The sequence below is a fragment of the Ahaetulla prasina genome, chromosome 5 (assembly GCF_028640845.1).
Source record: "Ahaetulla prasina isolate Xishuangbanna chromosome 5, ASM2864084v1, whole genome shotgun sequence".
In the NCBI taxonomy this organism is placed as follows: domain Eukaryota; kingdom Metazoa; phylum Chordata; class Lepidosauria; order Squamata; family Colubridae; genus Ahaetulla; species Ahaetulla prasina.
Window position 1 is genome coordinate 33,000,046 of NC_080543.1, and position 24,502 is coordinate 33,024,547.

Consider the following 24,502-nt stretch of genomic DNA (forward strand, 5'->3'; position numbering starts at 1 on the left):
AAATATTTATAGAATGTTGTAAGACTAAGCCACCCAGAGTTACCTTAGTTATTGGATGGCAGATAATTGTAAAATAAAATAATAATAAAATAAAATAAATTAAATTAATAAAAATAAACTACTGTAAAGTGCATTTTGAAAATAGATGTTAGGTGCATAGAACATGTTTAATATTGATACTGAGTTAATCCATTCTCTGTGTTTGCATAACACACTGAAGTATAAATTAATCAGAGAGATGGGTTTAGAAAACATATTAAAATCAAAGGTTCAAATTAACAGAGGTTAGCACTTTGTATGAATGTATTTTGTGGACAAAATATATTACACTGAGTGAGAGTGTCTTTGATATAAAAAAGCAAATCCGGCTGTTCTCATTGAGGTAATTTCTTGATCTCTTCTTGATTAGAAATTGGAAAACTTTATTGATCTCATGGTAAAGTCACTTTTAGATCTGATGGATAAACACAGGCAGTAATAAGAGATTGACTGTGATCAGACTCCTTCCATACTGTTGTGTATAGATTTTGAAGCACAACAATTAAATTGGCAGCATGGTGGTTTCCAAGTCAACATTGTGCAACTCGGTGTTGTAATGTATCCATTTAGCCGTAGACATAAATGATGGAGGACAAAATGAGATGGGACAGTTATAGAATGAGGGATTAATTCAGTAGAAATGAATGAGCTCTGTAAAAATCTTTCATAAATGAAAAGATATTTAAAATCATCCTGATGATGGAATTCTCAAAAGATGTGTCTCCATTATTTTAAAATACAACACTGAGTGCATAGAAAATCTTCCACTCTCTCTGTTTTGCCTTCTTAGGATATGCAACTTCAAGAGTAAGCTTTTGGGTGTTTAATGGAACCTAATCCAAGTTGGAGGGGCAACTGGATACTGACAAGAGCAAGATATGATTATACCTCTTAGATGTGAAGTAAAGATCAAATGTGACAGATCTAATTATCTAATGTCCCCTTTTAGTACCAGAATATATATTGAAAAAGTGGTACATGATAAAAAGGTAGATGATATAAATTGTTCTGTCTGTTACTTGGTCCTCTTGTTGCAGCTCATATTGTACAATGGCAAAGATTTCTGATTTTCCTCACATTTCCCTTCCCTTGCCATAATAGATGGCTTTCTAGGATTCCTGCTGTATATCCCCTCAAAGCATCCCATCAAAAGTGCTAATTTGTATGAGAGTTTGATTTTCCCTCCTTCCTCCATCTCCCTTCCCTTCCCTTCCCTTCCCTTCTATCTCAATCAATGACTCTGGGCAGTTTACAATTCAGAAAATATCTTATGATTAAAAATAAAAAAATCCTGAGAGAGTCAACAAAGAATAGTTTCCAATTGATGAAAAATGATCTGTTCTTTTAATTATTAATGACCATTAATTGTTAATTGGGCATTTTCTTTTTCTGAACATTTCAAAAAATAGGTATTTCTGAAAATTGAGCAAAAGTTATATAACTTTCTTTTGTTTTTTTCTTTTGTTTTGCTTTTATTGAAAGACAGATTGATAGTAGTGGTGATTTAAATTTAATATTTTGAACGCTTGAGAAATTCTTTTATTGGTTTTATCACTTTCATTTCTCTTGCACTGAGTGCTAGAGGAGGGTTTCTTTTGGCAGCTTGAAGGTGTGTGGATTTCAACTCTTTCAATTCTTCACATTCTATTTATTTTTGTCAACAACAGAAATAAAATTTGTCAGTGATGTATAAATTGGACAACAAGTTCACAAATTTGCAGTTTGAATGTAAAAGTAAAAGCCACATTTTTGTTTAAAAATAGAAATTTGTAAAATTGTATGTTTCACTCTATAAAATGAACAAATCAAAATTCTTACTCTACTAGATATATGGCATACAGCCACAATGTTAATGTTCAGTTTGTACCTGTCCCATGTAGCTGTTAAGTATGACAAATGCATCAAAGAAAAAAACAAAGTGCAAAAACCCTAAAGTAATTGCCATTTAACACTATTAACAGCAATAATTACACTTTAAGGAACAATACAGCATTTTGTCTGGAAAGGCAAATATCTCAGTTTTAATGATTCTTAATAAAGAATAATTAATTTTAAATTTTAAAATTTAAGTTCAGAATTGATGTTTGGAATTTATGAATATTTTATAAATAATTAAAACAGCATTATTAAATGTTATATTTGCCAAAATCAAACTAATAAATCTTTATTTTAAAAAGTATAATTTTCAGTCACAATCAATAATATTATGTTTTATTGAAATTGCACATTCGTTTTTTCCACCAGAATTTAAATATTTTACATTTGCTTTAGCTCTTGATGTCAAATATTGATGACAGGAAGAAAGTAACAAAATTAAACAACAGAATAAATGAAAACTAGCTAATTGAAAGGAAGAAATTCCATTGTGAATGGAATGGAATGGAATGGATAGGATAGGATAGGATAGGATAGGATAGGATAGGATAGGATAGGATAGAATAAAATAGAATTCTTTATTGGCCAAGTATGATTGGACACACAAAGAATTTGTCTTTGGTACATATGCTCTCAATGTACATAAAAAGAAAAGATACATTCATCAAGAATCATAAGGCACAACACTTAATGATAGTCATAGGGTACAAATAAACGATTGAATCATACTAGGAAATGGTCAATATAAATCGTAAGGATACAGCAATAAGTTAAAGTCATACAGTCATAAGCAGGAGGAGATAGGAACGATGAGAAGATTAATAGTAATAGTTAGTGAATAGTTGAGGGAATTATTTGTTTAGCAGAGTGATGGCCTTCTGGAAAAAACTGTTCTTGTGTCTAGTTGTTCTGGTGTGCCGTGCTCTGTAGCATCGTTTTGAGGGTAGGAGTTGAAACAATTTATGTCCAGGATGCGAATGAAATGATGTGCAAAAGAAAACATTTATCTGTTCAGTTTTTACTAATCTATTCTGTCTGCTGCAGCTACTGAAGTAAAGATACTTTCCTTGTCTTTCATTTTGTCCCTATTATATCTTCCTCTTACAACACATCTTTTGAATTGGATGAATAGGCAAATTCCTTCTCCAAATTATTCCAGCATGATTTTAATATTTGGAAGTGGTAACTTTTGGATAATAAATTGATATTCAACCTTAAAGAGATGCAGGCTGTGTTCTAAAAAACAGATGGCAAATTGAAATGATGAAAGCTTGCCTCTTCATTTTTTCCACACTTTGATTTGAAAAACTCTCATGAGAAACTTCAGATTTATACCCAGAAAATCAGGATCTTTAAAAGGACAAGGCATTTTAATTTACATATTGTACCACATATGTGTAGATGAGTAAGTTGGAAACAAGGGAAATTAGATTAAAATTATTATTATTAATTGTACTGATGAAATGTTGGGTAAATTTATTTTATTGTTGCTACCACCCTCCCTTTTCCCCCAAGCAGATTTAAATATTGTCAGGGTACAATGGGGCAGGATAGCAGATACATTAAAAATCATCGTATTAGGAAAAGAACAAATGGTTCTAATTTATTTCAGAATTACTTTTTTTGACATCATCATTATTGTAGGGGAGCTGATGTTCTGCTTGCATATGTTTGTGAAAACTGCCTGTAGATCTCTCTTCTGAAATCAACAGTGAAACTAATTTGAATAAAAACAAAATATCCTATGGCAATAATTTGATATATGCATCAGGCAAGTAAATTGGAATTGTGCTCCTGAGGAATTTCTTTTTTCAAATGTACAAATCCAAATAATATCAAGTCAAGTGTACTCTGATTAAAGTCCATACTTAGGTGATCTATTCCATTAATTGGATCAAACAGTCAACATTGTTATTAGATCTAAATAAAAATATCAATGTCTTACTATTAAAACTGTGGCTTTGATGTAATGGGAGACACTCTTACAGTAAGGACTAAAGTCTTTTGAGGATAAACTGTAATCATCAGAAAGTGACAGATTCCATTTTAAAAAGAGGAAGGATACCTGAAAGCTGTACAGGTGCAAATATATATCATTTTAACACAAAGAAAGTCAGGACCCAACTTTACCAAAAACATTTTGACTAATGTCTTATCAAATATTGATTATAAAATATTTACTTATGATTTTAGCTGAAAAAGTGAAAAGTGTCCTCCAAAATTTTATACACAAAAACAATATGGCTTTTTTGCATAAGATACAGAGATAAGAAATGATATATTAAAACATTTGGAACATCATAATAAAAACAAACTGGGTTTATTTTTATGCATGTAGAAAAAGCTTTTGACAATTTGAATTGGACTTTCCAATTTAAACCTTCAGAAAATATGAAATTGAGAGGAAACTTTATTAAAAAAACGAAATTGATTACAAACAGCTAAATAATAGCTAACAGAAAACCCCAAGATACAAAAGGGACATTTCAAGGATACCCCTTTTTTGCTACTACTGTTCAGTTTGGATCCTGACATTTTCAATAGGGGCACAAGACAAGATGGATGAATACAGGGGTAAAGGTTAAATAAGAAGTATGTAAATTAAGGGCATTTGTGGATGATTTTATGTTAATTTTGGAAAATTCTGTGGAAGGAATAGATATGTTAATGGAAAGCTACGGAATTTGGTCTATTATCTGGGTTCAAAATTAAAAAGGAGAACATGAAGATGTTAGAAAATGAAGATGTTAATAAACATATGAGAATGGAAAATTAAAATAAAAAATGGTTTTCAAATTTAAAAACTAGTAAGATATTTGGTCATTATATCTAAAATGAATTGTAAGTTATTTCAAAATAATTATGTTAAGGTAGGAAACAAAATTAATGATTTATTAAGATGGAAAAGTTTTAATTATGATTGTTTCCAACAATTTCTGTAACAAAAATAAATGTAATACCTTGAATGTTGTTTTTATTTCAAACAATGCCTGTTTTTTAAAAATGAATCACCTTTTAAGCAATGGCAAAGAGATATATTTAGATATATATGACAAGGGAAAAAACCAAGGGTTAAATATAAAATTGTTCATGGTCCAAAGGAAAAAGGAGGATTATGATTGCCAGATTTTAAGCTGTATTTTGCAGCCTGCTATTTGGTTTGGATGAATGAGTGCATGCTGCTGAGAAATATGTGAATGTTAGAATTAGGGGAAAAAAAACATAACCTGATGTTTGGTTGGTAGCCTCTTTATGGTATAATAAAGTTAGAGTTGATGTAGATTTTAAAAGCTATTTTGTGAGAAATATTATTAAAAACATGATTTAAGTACAAACCCAGGCTGTTTCCAAGAATACTTTTTCTGGTCTCAGCAAAAGAAACATTTCACAGAAGCAAAAATCAGTTAACATACCAAGATTTGCTAGTGCAGGAACATGGAGAATCTACTAATAGTATACATACACTTAAACATGTAAGGATTTGTAAAAAAAAAAAAGAAAATAGTGGAGCCGTTGTCTTATCATGTCATTAGCCACAAAGCAATTACTAAAATATTGAATCATAACTCCGCAAGGAACACCTTTCATCTAGTCTATATAGCTGCCATCCATATACAGTTCTTAAGAGAAGCTGCCAGCCAAGACAGTCTCCATGGGCTCCATGGGCTCTGAAGCAATCCAAAATCACACACACACTGAGAGAGACAGAAATACAGAAATATAATCCACAGGAGAGCTGAAATGAAAGTAATGAAACCACCATTACAAAAAGAAAAGAAACTCCCTCCAGATGTGCCACTGACAATATTTGTTTAACAAATATTTGAATGTGAATGTGTTCTGATCTCATGATTAAGTAGTATCAACAATTTAATCACAAGCTCAGTAGTATCACAAGCCCATGTTTTTGTTTGCCTGGAGATGTGAAGCAGACTTTTCTCCCACCTTGACATTCTTTCTATTCTCCTAGGATTTAACTAGTACAATAACTTTTTGCTCTTTATTGTGCAAACAGTGTTTTTTAAAGAAAAAACAAACAAACCAAAAATGTTTTTATATTCACATTTTGAGTAGCAATGCAACTGTCAGCTAAGACATCTTAAAATATTTCCGCCTTCAAATATCAAATTTAATCAGAACACAATAATGTCGGTGGATCAAAAGATGTACCTCCAGATTTGTTTTCCAATTCTTTAATTTAACTCTCTGTTAGATTTATTTTGTTTTTATTTCTGCATGTACACAAGTCTTGTCTGGGATATTGTTCCTCAACAATTGTGTTTATCTTGTCACAAGGTTAGTTCAAGTGACAGAATGAAGCATCATAACAGGCTTCAGAATTGGTTAATTATGCGAACCAGCTCCGGATCTCCAAATGGTTATCGTTCCTCTGTTAAATAGGAAATGGATGGTTATGATTTGAGTAGTCAGGAGACAAAGAGAAAAGGAGAGGAGAGGAAGAAATGGGATGAAAGCTTTAGAAAATGCAGGGTTGAGTTGATGGAAATAAGCAATTCAAGAAATAAATTTAGATCCATCCTCGTGGATTGGAAGATGGCGACACAGGGCTAGGGAAAAAGAAGGAGACAACTCCCATAGGGTGAATTGGGGATCTGGGGATTAGCCAAGTATGGTTAGCAATGCAAGAATGTGATTTGACTGGATGGGGCTGATATTTTTAGCCTTTTGCAGAGAGGGATTTATGCTTTATTTTAGTGAATAAAGAGAAACAATAGCAGTTCCCAAAAAAGACAAAGAACTAATTCCTTAGGCCTCTGAATTTCTTCAGATGTTGATAAATGCTGATTTAATGTTTGCATTGTAGATGTTTTCCTATAATGACAAACTTATTAAAAACTAATTGAGTCAATATCATTGGGTAATTTAGAATTAATATAAATAAAAACATTTCAACAGCCATGACAAGGAAGACAATGATGGGGCAGCTGCGATCTATGGTTCAGAAACATCTGAAAGGTGACTAATTCCTTATTCCTGACATTCACCCTGCAGGTAATCTTTCTTCCCTCCACACAACATCTATAAGTTATGTAGGTTAAGCTATTAACAGGTGTTTATGTTTTCTTATATTTCATTTAGTTTACATGGATGAAAATTAAATTAGTATCTCACCGTTGGCTGATCTGTAGAGTAAGAAAAATTTGGAGATGGTTGGGTGGGCAGCAAGACAAACTGACTGACTCATTTTAGAGCTAATGATCCCTTCCCAAATATTCCAGGCAATTTAATTTCACAAAACACTTAAAGCCTTAAAGTTACTGCCATCAAATACAATCCAGTTTGAACAGATGATGGAACAACAGGCATAAACATTTTTTTTTTGGGGGGGGGATAAATAAAGAACTAAAACTCAGAGGCTTGTTTTAAAACCACTCCAAATGGTCTCGTATGTTCCTTCAAACAAAATATTCACTTTGATATCAATGAATCAATAAGAAAAAAAAAGGATTAGCTGAGTCACCAAGTGAGCTCAGTGAATGAGCAGGACATGAACGTTTTCCAAGTTCAGCTCTAAATATGATGACAGATGGGATGTTGCTGTGTTACTTTTCTTCTGCTTCAGAAAGTATAATATATTTCACAAGTCAAAGTTAAGAAGCCATTGTTATGGAGAGTCTCACTACAATTATTAGAGATACACACAATTTTAGAGATTATGAAAGCAGACCATGAAAATATTTGTTAATATTATTGCAGCAAGTATATCAAATGATATTTACTGGAAAAATTGTGTATGTGGCATGCATGTGTGTGCTTTAAACAAATACATCTACACACATGTTTATACACACAGTAATATACTCACATATGCATGCATATCTGAACATTCTACATTAATTTGGAATCATTGAGACTTAATATCAGATTGAACATAATACACATGTTTAGCATTCAGATAGTTATATAATTAGAATATAAAGTTCTGGGGTACTGTCAAATGATGTTTGAATATACAGTATCTCTCTGTATCTGTTTGCTTGTATCTCTGTGTGGGGAGAAAGTGAGACAGAGAGAGACAGAGGGAGTATAGCAGAACAAATGAAATATAAATTCATAGAAAGTAAAATTATTTACTGCAATATTAATTTTAATGATCAAACAAATTGCACTGATTTTTCATATCAGCTCTTCAATTATTCCTTTAAGTTGGTGTCTTCTTTGTTTAATGTTGTTAATATTTCTTAACATTTGAACATCTCTTGGTTCTAAGGTATCCCTTTTGTGAAAGTCCTGCTGACATAAAATTAATTAAAAATATGATTTAAAACTAAAATACTAATGATAATAAAAATGATTCTTGCTCCATCAGGCCACATCTAAGAAGGCTAGGGAAGCCAGAACCTAATTGGACTTAAGAACAATATAACTGAACTGATTTTAAAAAAATATTTTGCCATGCAGTCTTGGAAGCCAAAGAATTTAAAACTTTTTTGGTTGATAAGAAAGGTCAATAGAAGTATGCATTCAATTTTGCTTTCTTTGTGATGAGACAAAGCCAATCATATAGAGCTGTACCACAAAAATCAGCATCCAGAAGGATAAGATCTACAGTATCTGATCAGCTTTATCATGCCTTAGTACTATTCACAGTCTTCTGCCAGATGAGAAAAATAATTTCTTTAACAACTGAGCTAAGAAAAGTGCCACAATAGTTTCTTTTGCTTGCTGATTATGGAAATAATCCCCAGGTGCTCTTCTTCTTCTTCATGCTACAAGAAGGCTATCTCAACATCCCTATTAATTTTTGCTTATTATCACATTTATCTCTCCAAAAATAATAATAATACAGTTGTTATTGTAAGAGTTTGACATTCTCTTTGCTTCCATTTGTGTTAGTAAGCCAACATGGATTCTTGGATTTGACGTATTGTTTATTTTTCCAACAAAGGACATCACATTTCCACTTTATCGTCTGTTTCCCACTTTCTCAGCAGTATTTCTATATATTAGCCTATTTCAACTAGATTGTGGGATAATTGTCAACAATTTTCCCTCTTCAGAAGGGCTTATAAAATGGAGGGCGATCCAGATGGATAATACACAGAAAGAATTATGGTCGGTAGGAATATGACACCTTTTCTGGCAACAAACATTTTAGCAGACACCTGAATATGTCTGTAGCAGAATAGCAACAGAAAGAAATTGTGTTGCTGTGTAGCTGCTCACAAACAGATAAGGATACCTGTGGCTGCCTTGTAACCCCCCTGAGGCTTGTTGTTTGCTTTGGAAAGACTCAGACCTATACCTTGACATCTGTCCAAGAACTATCAATTCAATCATTTTTGGTTTGCACCAGGATTAAACTAAACTATGCTAACTATTTAACGTCTTCCCTCTCTCTTGTTACATTAGTAGGATTCCATCATTTTAAGTAATATCTGCATGTACAATGAACAACATTGATTTTATCTGCATCCTTTCATGCCATTCTATTCATACTAAAGAAAAGACAGTTATCTTCTTTCTTTTTATCTGCCTTCACTCTACAGTCACAACATTATGCTACATGCCTCTGACTATTTAATCTAACAGAATATACAATATATTTCAATTTATAATGAATATATGAAATAATTTCTACATAGGCTATGACAATTATAGATGTTCTATTTGCAACCAACAAATCACAGGCTAAATAAAAGCAATATATCCTAATTATGGTGAGCCTGTCATCATAGCATGGTGCATAGCAAGGTAATTTGGACCGCACTGAAGGTTCAGTTTCTTAGGTTTTGGTCCAATATTGACTAATAATAGTGGCATATATCCTTAATTAATCTTGAAATGGCTGTAGTGGTCTATCTTTTAAGAAACTCTATTACCTAAAAGTGTGGCCTCTGATTTTTTTTTTAAAGGACTAGCATTTTATTCTAAGGACTGTAATAATACTTAAATGTTTCTATTTTTTTTTTTAAAAAAAAGCCAGCTTGGTAAAGTAGTTAAGACATTAGAACTTGGGAGACCGTGAGTTCTAGTCTTTGCTTAATCACTTGGGATCAGCTGTTTTCTATCAGTCCTAGGAAATGAGTAGTGACAAACTACTTCTGAAATCTTTTTAAGAAAAACCAAGGGCTTGTCCAGTCACCAGGAGTCAAGAGTGACATAAAGGAACACCCTCTCCCTCTAAAAAATCCTCAATCATATATTCCTCTGCTTTCTATATGGTGGTTTTTATTCACTTTACTATATTGGGTGATCATCATTAGAGGTCATAAGCATATATATCAGTAGACATTCCAGTAGATAGGAATATTTCAATAGCAGTTGTTAAGGAATTCTCTTCTTAGGTACACAGTATTGACTAATAAAGGTAAAGGTGAAGGTTCCCCTCGCACATACGTGCTAGTCATTGCCGACTTTAGGGGGCGGTGCTCATCTCCATTTCAAAGCCGAAGAGCCAGCGCTGTCCGAAGACGTCTCCGTGGTCATGTGGCCGGCATGACTCAATGCCAAAGGCGCACGGAACACTGTTACCTTCCCACCAAAAGTGGTCCCTATTTTTTCTACTTGCATTTTTTATGTGCTTTCAAACTGCTAGGTTGGCAGAAGCTGGGACAAGTAACGGGAGCTCGCCCTGTTACATGGCAGCACTAGCGATTCGAACCACTGAGCTGCCGACCTTTCGATCGACAAGCTCAACGTCCTAGCCCCTGAAACCCCTATTGATTAATACAAACATGCAAACTGTTGAAAATAAAGTTTCATAACAAGTTTCTAAAGCACACTGAACCAATAAAATCAAGGTGATGAAATTTACAGTATTTTATGGATTTCAGTATAGTTTTACCACATCTTGCTTTATGCACATAAAAGGATTTTCTTTTGTTATTTAAATGGCAAAATAGAATGTGGAATGTAGAATTAATGAACTTTACATGGACCAACTTAATTGTTTACTGTTAAATAGATACACAATATATGTATAAACATAGAGTCATGTGTAGAGAACAATGAAGTTTTAAGATCAATATGAAACACTTCCTGGGATAAAACAAAGCTTTAAAAACTAATCCTTATATGATGCATGAAGGTGGTTGACTAACAAGACTAATCTGAAGACACATTTCTGAATGGCCAAATGAAGTGCAGCATTTTCTATTGAAGCAATTAGGATTAATGTAATTCTGGATAGTGAGAAGGTGATGGCCATGATTGTAAATTAATATTTTCCAGTGGCTACCCATGTACTCAAGTGTCAGTATTGATCAAACTTACCTCTGCACAATTAATGTTGATAGATTCAGCAGCACTACACACTTGCTCATCTGTTAGCCAATTAAGATAAGCTCTGGATTTCTCCTAATAGCTGTATTTATTGTCATCAGAAATATTGATATGTCTAAGTGGTAAGCTATAACCAATACAAGCTCAAACCATGATAATTCTCCAAGTTTCAACTTAGGCCTAATAAACCTTAATGAGGTGAACAACTGTCATTTCCCTCCCACTGGTGAGGACAATCTTGATCAGCAACACATTTTCATGAATCTTCTTTCTCCTCTAAACAAACTGATAAAACAGAATAATTAAAGAGTGATGTCCATTATTGTCAATGACAGGATTTTGCAGATAATATGACAGGGAAGGCACCACATTTCAGCAACTGAAATTATTAGCAGTGCTGTTAAGGCCCTCATAGTCCTTAGATGGAGATTACTTTTTTAAAAACAATTATGTTCTACCTGGTTGCTATGATGGTTTAAAAACTTTCATCACACAGACATACATACATACACACAAACACATACAGTAAATGTGTGTTTATGTATATATATGGTGTGTGTATGTGTGTATCAAATACTCTCCGCATGCACAGATATATACATATAATCAGTACTATCAATCTAATAAAAAGGGATGTAGTGGCTCAGTAGTTAAGATGCTGAGCTTGTCGATTGAAAGGTTGGCAGTTCAGCGGTTGAAATCCCTACTGCCACGTAACAGGATGAGCTCCCATTACTTGTCCCAGCTTCTGCCAACCTAGCAGTTTGAAAGCACATAAAAAATACAAATAGAAAAATAGGGACCACCTTTGGTGGGAAGGTAACAGTGTTCTGTGCGCCTTTGATGTTGAGTCATGCTGGCCACATGACCACGGAGAGGTCTTTGGATAGCGCTGGCTTTTCGGCTTTGAAACGGAGATGAGCACCGCCCCCTAGAGTCGGCAATGACTAGCACATAAGTGTGAGGGGAATCTTTACCTTTACCTTTATCAATCTAATAGTGCAACAATTACTAATATGGGCAGATGTTTTTTTAAAAAAATAAAATAGGAAGGCTTCAAAACTGTAATGCTTATGAGATTCCTTTCTCCCTTCAATACACATTCTATCACAATAACATTGTTTTTCTTTTTTGAAAAGTTTCTAACCATGTAAATATTTTATTGCTTGAAAATTAACTTTTCAAAAAGTATACAATAGCTCCCATTTTCATTTTTGTCAACTAATATAAATATAAAATACTAGCTGAGCCAGCTATTGAAATCCTCTATTATCATGACCTCTAACTGAGCTATTATGCAAGTTATTAGTTTGCCTGAAGGTTTGGGGAGTGGAGAAGAAGGAGGAAAAGCAAGGAGCTAATAGTTATATGTTGATTAAATTTTTAGGTCAAACAATAAGATAATAAAAGTAGGCTATTCCACCAAAATCAATGGTCCAATAAATAGAGTATAGAGCTAATGCAAAGTACTGAAATTACTCTGGGACCTAGGGTTATATTTTTACTGATCAGTGTTAGTAGTTTGTCTTGGAAGCTAAAGGATGTAATCATTTCAAATAAAATAGATAGATGATAGATAGATACTGTAGATAGTATACTCTGTGTGTGTGTGTGTGTGTGTGTGTGTGTGTGTGTGTGTGCGTTTGTAGGTCTTTGGTTTGACAAACGAGTCCCTAACTCGAGGAATGACACCAGACCCATACTCATGAAGTCCACACAGGATGTCACCACCACACATCCACCCAGAAAGCAGACCCAAACCCACACTGATGATGAAGCACAACCAAGGACCAGAAGCCAGACCGCAGCTGCATCATTAGCCATTTCAAACCCCTCCAATCCATACATGCAGCAGACTGACACCCACTATGAAGATGTAGCACGACCACGAACACGAAGCCAAACAACAGCAATGCGGCTCACCAGCTCAAATCTCCCTGCAACTCAGACTAATCTGAGCACAACCAAGCTCCCACCCAAACAGGACACACCCCCAGCCAATCAGAGCACAAAAAACCCCCCACCCAATCAGAGCACAGCCAAGCTCCCACCCAATCAGTTCAAACCCCCACTAGCAATTAAAAGGAAGAAACAGCTGCGATCACACATTGCTCCCAGAAGCACGAAGCTGAAGCCTGAAGATGACGAATGAGACTTCGTCGAAACGTCGCCAAGACACTTCCAATTTTACACGGGAGAAAACCCGAACAACCAAAGACCTATATATATATATATATATATATATATATATATATATATATATATATATATATATATATATATATATATATATATATATATATATATATATATATAGTGTGTGAGAATATATACATACATACATACATACATACATATATACATACACACACACACACATATATACATACTGTATATATACAAATAAAAAAAAATCAGGGATACTATATATCAGAAGTACATTTCTCCATTCTCTCAATTTATGATCACTAGTATGGGCTATGAAGAAGAAAAATAACCTCCCAATTTTATGTCAAAAAAATTAAGGGAGTTTATTTTTAGTAAAGTTCAAAGAACAGAAGCCAATAATTGGTACTGGATCATGTGGATAAGAGAATACAGTACTTGTCTTCTTCTTTTCATAGCTCTCATACATGTGTTTATGTGAAACTATACATATATGGAATTGAGACACAGTACCGCGGATATGCTTCCTACAATTCTACCAATATATACAGTAAACAGAATTTTTAAGAAGATCCACAAGTGATAAACATCAGATAATAACAATATTATAATATATATTATAAACAGTGACCACTACATGATTGACTTTCGTCTCAATATACGTCCCTACTTAAATCATCATAACAATAGTATTCCTAACTACAACTTCAAAAAAGCCAACTATGACCTTATAAACAACGATCTCTCATTTCTGGACTGGCAAAATCTCTTCGCAACCTGTATAACTGCTGAAGACCATTATAGAGTTTTCCTATTTGAAATTAATAGAGTCATTAAACGATACATACCACAAACGACCACCAAGATCAGGAAAAGCAAACTACCCATATCAATAAAAAAGCTTCAATCAAAAAAAAAATCCCTCTGGAGAATAAACAAAAAAGGCTATGTAGCAAACTTCAAAAACCACTACAGGAATATATGCAACCAAATAAAAACTGAATGCACAAATTACCACACCAAGCAAGAAGAGAACCTTCTGCACACAAATTCCAATTGTGCCTTTTATAACTTTCTCCACAATAAACTTAAAGACTCAAGATCCATCCCACCACTAAAAGATTCTAACAGCAAAGAATGCAATGACGAAACAATTAAAGCAAACCTCTTCAACATGTTCTTTGGCTCAGTTTTTGTTAACAATGATGACTCATATCCGACATTCCCAAAACCTACCAGCAATGAGTACGACGACTTAACACATATAGATTTCATAGAAGATAATGTTGGAAAAGCTCTTCATAACTTGAAACCATCGCTATCTATTGGACCCGATGGACTATGTGCATACTTCTTAAAAAAACTTTCCACTAATATAGCAGAACCCGTAAGCATAATCTTTGATAAAGCTTTCACTACCAGTTCCCTTCCTAAACTTTGGTCACTAGCCACAGTCATCCCTATCTTCAAAAAAGGAGACCCCAGCTTAGTCAAAAATTACAGACCAATCTCTCTGTGGTGCGTCACCTGCAAAGTCATGGAATCAATCATCAACCAATCCATCACCTCACACTTAGAAACAAATAACCTATTCTCTAATAAACAATTTGGTTTCAGGAAAAAATTATCATGCAACTTACAACTTCTCCATTGTAAAAACATATGGACTACAAATCTTGATCAAGGCAAAACAATAGATGCAATCTACATAGACTTCTGCAAAGCTTTTGACTCAGTAGTACATGATAAACTTCTCCTAAAGCTAAAATCCTATGGCATTTCAGGACCCCTTCACAAATGGATATCTGCTTTTCTGTCTAACAGACAACAAGTGGTCAAAATTGGCAATGCTCTATCAAATCCTGTTCCTGTCAAGGGTGGTGTTCCTCAAAGCAGAGTTCTTGGACCAACACTCTTCATACTATACATAAATGATCTTTGTGACCATATCTCAAGTAATTGTGTTCTCTTTGCTGACGATGTCAAACTATTTAACACCACAGACAATACATCTACCATTCAAAAAGACCTTGATCATCTAACCGCTTGGTCCAAAACTTGGCAACTCCAAATCTCATCCAGCAAATGCTCAGTCTTACATATTGGAAAAAAGAACACAAATACTAAGTATATACTTGATGGACATTACCTTGCAGATGACCCCCACTCTGTTAAAGACCTTGGAGTTTTCATATCAAATGAGTTGTAAACCTAAACTTGCATAGCTTCTTTTCCAAAAACACTACACTACTAACCAGAGCATATAAAACATTTGCTAGACCAATTCTAGAATATAGCTTGCCTGTCTGGAACCCTCACCACATTTCTGACATCAATACAATTGAGCGTGTCCAGAAATATTTTACAAGAAGAGTTCTCAATTCCTCCGAAAACAACAAAATACCTTATCCCACCAGACTTGAAATCCTAGGCTTAGAAAACTTGGAACTCCATCGCCTTCGATAAGACCTAAGTTTAACTCATAGAATCATCTATTGTAATGTCCTTCCTGTTAAAGACTACTTCAGCCTTAATTGCAATAATACAAGAGCAACCAATAGATTTAAACTTAATGTTAACCGCTTTAATCTAGATTGCAGAAAATATGACTTCTGTAACAGAATCATCAGTGCTTGGAACACTTTACCTGACTCTGTGGTCTCTTCCCATAATCCCAAAAGCTTTAACCAAAAACTTTCTACTATTGACCTCACCCCATTCCTAAGAGGACCATAAAGGGTATGCATAAGAGCACAAACGTGTCTACCGTTCCTGTCCTATTGTTTTTCTTTTTCTCCTTCTCATATATATATATATATATATATATATATATATATATATATATATATATATATATATATATATATATATATATATATATATATATATATATATATATATATATATATATATATATATATATATGCTTATTCCTCCTAATATTTACTCTTATATATGTTTATACACTATATAATCTTTTCTGTATGATACTTATATATATTATTGTGACAAAATAAATAAATAAAAGTAAATAAATAAATATAGCATGCTTTTTATGCATGTGTAGTATGTCCCCTAACACACACAAAAAAAAACCAAACAAACAAACCAATCCAATCCCATTTTAAGTTTTTTTAAAAAACAATTGAACTGAAGCACATAGAGTTCACAACATTTTTTATTAAGTGACTTCGTCCCTTGACTGTAGCAGCCTATGTTTCAACAGGTTTCAGAAAGTTTACTGTTATTTCTTTAATTTGATTTAACTCAAAAAATGTGTAAAGCCATTTATTGGCCTCTAGCCTGCAAATTGGGCGTGAGTTATAGGCTAATATTTTATACCCCATGGTGCCTTATTACTTAACTAATGACAATATTTGCCCAGGGTTTTCAAAATCATTTTAGACATGTTTAAAGAAATCTTGATTAAAAAATGACAGCCAAAGTATTAGATATTAAATATAAATAAGAATGATATGAAGAGAGCTTAAGAATTGGGCTGTTGTGGTTTGCAATATATCAGAGTAATGTGCAACTCAGTTTTCTACTGAGGTTTCCCAATTGCCTGGGCTGACAGATGCTGCCTGATTTTTCTCACCTAGAAAGAAAGACATTCTGGTGAGACTTGTTTTTCATCCAAATATTATCTTCAGTTCTAAATTAGATTGCAGAACTATCTTACTGGAATCAGTATTAGACCTCCAGATCAGCCTTCATCACCCCAGAAAGATAGACCTTCTCTTCTTGTATTTCCCCAATCAACATGGCCATTGCTTAAAATTCTAAAATACATATATTTGGAGAACAGTTGGGTGGGCATCCAGTTCATGTTTCATGGAGACCTAATACAGAATTTGCAGATAATAGGTATATGATGATTGAATGTAATTGGAGGAAAGGCAATTTGACCAAAATGATCTTGTTAGTAGAATATAAAGGTAAAGGTTCCCCTCACACATATGTGTTAATCATTCCTGATTCTAGGGGGCAGTGCTCATCTCTGTTTCAAAGCCGAAGAGCCAGCACTGTCCAAAGACATCTCCGTGGTCATGTGGCTGATATGACTAAATGCCAAAGGTGCACAAAACGCTATTACCTTCCCACCAAAGGTGGTCACTATTTTTCTACTTGCATTTTTTAAGTGCTTTCGAACTGCTAGGTTGGCAGAAGCTGGGACAAGTAATGGGAGCTCATCCCATTACACGGCAGTAGGGATTTCAACCGCTGAACTGCCAACCTTTTGATTGACAAGCTCAGCATCTTAGCCACTGAGCCACAGTGTCCCTATAAGAAGAATATAATAGGAGTTAAAATTGGGTGGGAGGGAGTACACTTCCCAATGTTCAGCCCCAGGCAGAGATTATTGGCAGACACAGAGCAGCAAAAATTAAATCAAGTCAAAGATCAGGACCGTCAAGAATAGACTAACCACTTCTCTGCTTACCTCTTTTTATTGCCCAAAAAATTTCAGAGGAATAAAAGTAGTGATAAAAGTAAAGGAGAACCATACTGAAATTGATTGTGGCAGCAATTAATTTTCATTTAGATTTCATTATAGCACTTGCTATCCACCCCCCCTTTTTTTCCCTGGCATTGTTTGACTTGCTGTATATCAAGATGTAATGTAATTCCAAAGGTCTTGTTGAGAAAATTTATGATGTCACACTTCTCACCTAAGTAATTACTATAGATTTTCTGGCAGTTTTAAACCAACACTTAATTTTCCTTTTCTTTTTCTCTGTAGTCCCACAGCTGAGAGTGACAGTTGCAACTGATACGTTACAATGCTATAATCAGTTTCCATCTGTAGTAGTAGATCTATAGGCACCTTTGTACCACTTGAATGCAAAGATAGAATTTAGCTTTGTGACTTAAGCCTCTCTCCTGTGTGTAGCGATTCTAACAATAGCCACACTAGTTTAGGAATTCTAGAAGTTGAAATTTGTATAACTGGAAAATTGTTCTTGTTTGGGAAGACTTATGCAAATCCTTATCTGTGCCTCATTTGATTTCTTGGCAAAGTGCTCTCTAAGCTTAAAAGGTTTGTGAAGGTACAACATGAGCCAATAATATTAATAATCCAATGTAAATCTGTTGTTATTGTGATCATGATAATTAGTCAAACTCTTGACAGCTTCTGAGGGGAAAGGCATCCTAGGCTGTGTACTTTCCATTGGAAATGATGTCTAAATACACATTTCCCAAGACACCTAATATCCAAAGTCATCTGTTTCAACCCTGAAGGTAGAAGAGAGGAACAGATGCCTCAAAGAGATTCCCTTCAACTCCTGCTACAGTCACAGAGATTTCCCTTGCACCTAACCATAAAACAAGATGGTCCTGGCAAGTATTCCCCCCCACCCCCCGCTGCCTTGTCACATGTTATTGCCTTACTTTGTCCCCTGCTAATTGGTGAGACAGTTCTTAGTTGCTGTCCTTAATTGTCACAGTGTTAGGCTATTTTGTCAGCGTTTCTTGCAAAAATCAAATCCAGAAAGCACACACAGGCAGCAGGATTAACTTCTTTATATACATAAAAATACATGAAGATAAATGTACAATTCCAATATTGTTAGATACAATGATGGAAGAGATGGACACAGCTCTTTCAGTAACAACAGCTCTTTATTAGTAGACCAGTATAACCCAACTGAGTTCTAGTTGGCAGTGTCCTCTTTATATAGAGGGCTGCCAGACAGCTTAGCCAATGAGATTCAAGTATTTTTCCACCTTTTTGGAGGACCTGAGTGAAAACTATAGCACAGTCCTTATATGGTATATAACACCCCTCTCCACCTAGAATAAAATTACTTTGAATAATTATGTACATATTTACAGACATAATCATGCAGGTAGGGGGGACTGGTGCGAGCCCTAATTGACCTGCACAGTTCAGTTTGCTCCTGGGTGTCGACTTGAGCGGGTGGATTAGTTGCAGTCTCTGAACCTGCCAATGGAACCTCTTGGAACACGTCACTGGGCATGGTAGGAGGTTGAAGGCCCAAATCTTCTGGAAGCCTGTGCTGGAGACTTGGTTCCACAGGTGGGCAATCAAGCTGAACAATCGGGTTTGACTTAGTATTAAGAAATTTGCTGTGACAGTTTTGAATAGTCAGGGTCTGGGGGCTTGTCAGATTGAGCTTGATCTGGTGCGTGAAGTGGAAAGTTTGCAATTCGGCCCCAGAGTTGGTCCAAGTGCCGATGCCACAGTCTGCCGTCCTCCAGCTCAACTTTGTAGGAGCGAGGACTAGATTTTTCCACAACCATGCCAGGAATCCAGAGGGCGCCACCAGCATAATTGTGGGCACAGACCCTGTCCCCAATTTCAAATTGTCAAATTTTTCCCGTTGAATCGGGTGGAGTGTCAGCAACATAATTTGGATGCAATTGGTCTAATTGAGATTGGAGTCTCCTACCCATGAGGAGTTCCGAGGGACTTCTATTGGTGGCTGCACAAGGGGTGATATGCTGAATTAGTAAGAATTTATCAATTCAGGCTTGCCAATCCCTGGGCCCATTCTTGCCAAAGCCTCCTTAGTAAATCGCACTAATCTTTCAGCCTGCCCATTACTGGCCGGATGAAATGGTGCCTCCACAACTCTGTAACAACTGTTCAATTAAGCTTTGGAACAGTCCTGGTGTCATGCTGACCCTGAATTGCAAGTGGCAGCATTTAAAAGCACCCCTGTGGGTGACAATTGTCTGCGCCTCGGCTGTGCTGTCATCAACTGGGAGTTGTTGGTACACTTGCGAGGTCTAATTTGGCGAAAATTGTTCCAGTTCCCAATGAATGCAGTAAGTGCTGAACAATGGGAACAGGATAGATGTTCTGCTGCAAGGCCTTGTTGATTGTACACTTATAGTCTGCGCAGATGAGGACCAAGCCATCTGCTTTGACAGTGTCACTATAGGGGTCTTCCAATGGGCATGGTCAACCGGCTCAAGGATCCCCTGGCCAATTAATTTGTCTAACTCTTTGTCAATTTTTGGCCTGACTGCAAGGGGAATCCTGCGAGGCTTGATTCTATTGGGCGCTATTTGGGTGTCTAGGCTGAAAGAAATAGGTGTTTCTTTGTACTTGTCTAGGCCGCTGCTGAATACGTCCTCAAACTCCTTCACAAGGTCCTCAGTGCCGTTGTCTGCGATGGTGTTGATGCCGGTCACACCCATGCCCAGGGCCTCGAATCAGTCCAAGCTGAGCAAGCTTGGCAATGCCCCCTCAACCACGGTGATCCTCAAAGGGCCAGAAAACCCCCAAAATTGTACTTGAAATGTCTCGCTGCCCACAACGGGAATGCGGTTTTTTTGGTGGTCATTGAGTTGCAACCGCTGCAGTTTCAAATCTCTTTTCTGGATGCCTGGAAGAGTGTTCTTCATGGTGTTCCATGCAACAATAGTCAGGGATGATCCCGTGTCAATTTCCGTCTTGCACTCTGTCCCCTCGATCAGTATGGTTATGTGGGTCTTTTTGGCTGACAAGCGGGTCTGTCTAATGTTCATCTGGTATGCCTCTCTATCAGTGGCGGGAGATTTCTGTTGTGTCTTTGGCTCCTGAGCATGGCCTTTTGGCAGAGAGTGACTCAGAGAGTGAGGGGGAAGAGCTGATAGGGCTTCCCTCTGCAGGACCTTCCTTTCTGGCTCTGCTCCTGGTTCCAGAGGCAGGCCAGGTGGAGATGACGAGGCCTCTTTCTCCCGCACCTTCCCCCTCCCAGGCAACGCCTCAAGACCCAGCTGCTGACAATCAGTCCTGGTTAAATCCCAGGCATCACAGAAAGGAGAGGTGGGAACAACAAAAGAAGAGGTGAGGCAGGCCTAAAGAGTGCTGAGTCATGGAGCCACACCCCACAGGGTATAAAAGCAGGAGGAGCTGCTCTATAGCTTTTTGTGATGGACAAAAACTGACTCTTGGAAACTTTGGCTGCAATATTTCGAGACTAAGAATTTGGCTTCTGGATTTCTGTTTATTTCTGAACTCTTGGTTGCTCCAGCAACGAACTATAGTTACACTGGCTTCTGAGGAGATAAGAGAACTTGGCAGGCAATCACAGGTTTGTTGCCAGAACTGATATCTGTTGTAAGTATAAATTGCTGGCAGTTATAGTCAGATCATGTGTCTTCTTGGTTGTGGTTGTGGGGGTGGGGACAGAAAAATTTCTCTCTGCACTTGGGTTTCCACAGCCTGGGTTTCCTTTTGTCCAGCATGGCAGTGGCAACAGGTTGCTGCTTGGCTCTGAATGCAGATGGCATGCTGGCATGGCAGACTTGAGCCAGGTGCCCTTTCTGGTCACACCTCTGGCATAGAGTGTCTTTGTGTTTGCACGTTACTCTGGAGGGTGGCCCTCCGCAACCTGCACAAGGGTTGCCTCCATTCTGCGTCGGGGTAGGCTCTTTTCTTGTCGTCTTGGAGCAGGTAGATGTCATTTTCGTCTTCCAACAACTCGATTAGCTCGGCGCTGTCCTGATGCACTGTGGCAGTTGGCACGAAGTTGGCACGTTTCCCGCTCTTTCCAGGGCCGTGGCTGATTTCTGCAAGTTTTCTGCAGCTCTGGCCTCATCTAAGGCCATTTGTAGAGTGAGGCCCGGCTTTGCTAACAACCGTCATTGTAAGCTAACATCCCTCACTCCGCTTATGAGCTGTTCCAAGAGCACATCCTCCAGCTCTTTGAACTCACAGAATGCGGTGACTTTTGTGAGTGCTGCCACATAGTGGTTCATGGATTCACCTTCCTCCTGCATTCTGTGGTGGAACTTACGTTTCCGGGTGAACTTCAACTTCACTGGGGCATAGCATGCCCGAAGTGTATTTTGTAGTGTACAGTACTCCTTGAACCGCAACTGGTTCGATGGGTGCCTTGGCGTTATCAAACACATCCATACCACAATAATTGAGGAACAATGCTTGCTTGTGGTTTTTGGACAGTGCCAGGAAGTCGTTTGCCTCCATGAAGTGAATTCAAAGCGATTCATGTAGGAGTCATAATTGTTGATGGCTAGGTTGAACGGAGCTGGTGGAGTGTAAGTGGTCATCATGTTGTCAGTCGATAATTCTGCAATCAGCGAGCGATGCCAGTTGCTTCCTACTCCATTGGACTGGTCTACTTGTCCTTAATCTTCCGATCCCATCTTCGTCGCCAGTGTTAGATCTGATGATGGAAGAGACGGACACAGCTCTTTCAGTAACAACAGCTCTTTATTAGTAGATCAGTACAACCTAACTGAGTGCTAGTCTGGCAGTGTCCTCTTTATATAGAGGGCTGCCAGACACCTTAGAGGTGAGACACCAATGAGACACCAATGAGATTCAAGTATTTTCCTACCTTTTTGGAGGACCTGAGTGAAAACTATAGCACATTCCTTATATGGTATATAACAAATATAGATTCTTGTTCAACTTATTAGCAGTTACAAGCAAAACAGAAGGCAGGAGAGAACTGTAGGTTTCATTTCATCAGAGCAGACAAGCCCAGGCTTGTTTCATTTCAGAGCTGAGCACAGAGCTTAATACAAAGAGACCCTCCTTTATACAGGGCAGTTAAGTTTCTGCACAGACTCAGTTGCCTAAGCCACATCCAGACTTCTAGATTAAGTTTCTGTTTCTAAACAGCCTTCATTGGCTGAGCCTGTTACCATGTCTCCATTCAGTCTCTGTTGGCTGATCTATTCCAGTCCATGAATATTCATACTCTGACATATTTTCCCTCTTAATCTGTTGATATGAAAAAGCAGCTGTGGAATGAATCACTTAGGTTTTGCAGGGGTTTGGAATATAGGCAAGGAGGCTAGACAGGTAATACAATGGGACAGGAGCCTTCACGCCGACATTGTTTTCTATTTCCTGAAGAATGAGTTGAGAACAGTTCAACTCAGTAATGGGAAAAGACCATGGGTGTCAAACTCACGGCATCACATTGACGTCATGTGACATTTCACAATGTTTTTTCCCTTTGTGGAGCTGGGTTAGGCATGGCCTGCATGTGACGCATCCGGCCTGTTGGCCGCCAGTTTGACACCCCTGCCACAGACATTGAATTTGGGGAGAAGAAAAGATGGCAGCAGGACACAACGTGACAGCAAAGTACATAGGTATGAACCTCTGGGTTTCATTACCATCGTCAACTCACATTGATTAAGGTATTTCCCATATATACTTGAAACATGTAGACTTAAACTAAACCAAAACTTTTAGATGAATCAGACAAGAATTTGGATTATCAGTGCACAATTTTTCATGCTCTCCTTTGCCTATCATTCTATGACTTTATTTACAATCTCTTTTTTATCACTTCCCTAAATGTAAATATCACCATTTTTTGTTTTTAATTGCATATGTTACCTTAACATGGAATGTATATCTTTGTGATTAATTATAGAGTTAGAGCAAGAGGGAAAATCTATAGCAGGCAATTTCTTTTTTAAAATAAGCTCAGTGTGCAGTGAATATCCTGACAACGAATAACATTATTTCTTAGATTACATTATCTCCATCACACTTAATAATATTTATCAAGATTCTAAAAATAGAAGTCCCAGTGCAGAAAAGCTAACCTAATGTAAAAGTCTGAAATAATTTTTTAAAACTACTACAGAATGCAGAAATAGATATTCATGTTTTCAGTTTATGTCGTATCTAGTCACCTGAGTACTTAGAGCTTCTAGAACAAACTTAAAAACAATTTAACACCCAGGTTAAAATGAAGAAAACTGAATGTGACTGAATTCTTTACTATTTATTACTTATTATTTTTGCTCATTAGTGGCAAAGGACAAATGCTTTTCATGTGTTAATTTTTTAAAAACAAAATAATTAGAATAATATGGTTTGAGGTCAGCAGTTTAGTGAGGGGTAGTGTTATACATTTATACTTAATAGGATATATTGTGGTGCGAAATATCTGTGAGAAATTAACTAAGAATTTCTTTAGATATTCTTCAAGTTCTATTAGGGTTTAATTCATTTTGTAATTATTACTTTTTAAAAAAAAGAGAAGTGGGCACCAATCGCCTTCTGAAAATTTCCATCAAAGTTTGCAGATTGTTTGTAGATTTTTTCTTTTCTGTATTTCTACATTTTGAGAAATATTGTAAAATTTCTTTATTAGCATCAGTGAATGGACCGTTGAAAAAGCCCAGTGGGAGAACTCATGATAATTTTGATTTAATTGCAATGTAGAAGACT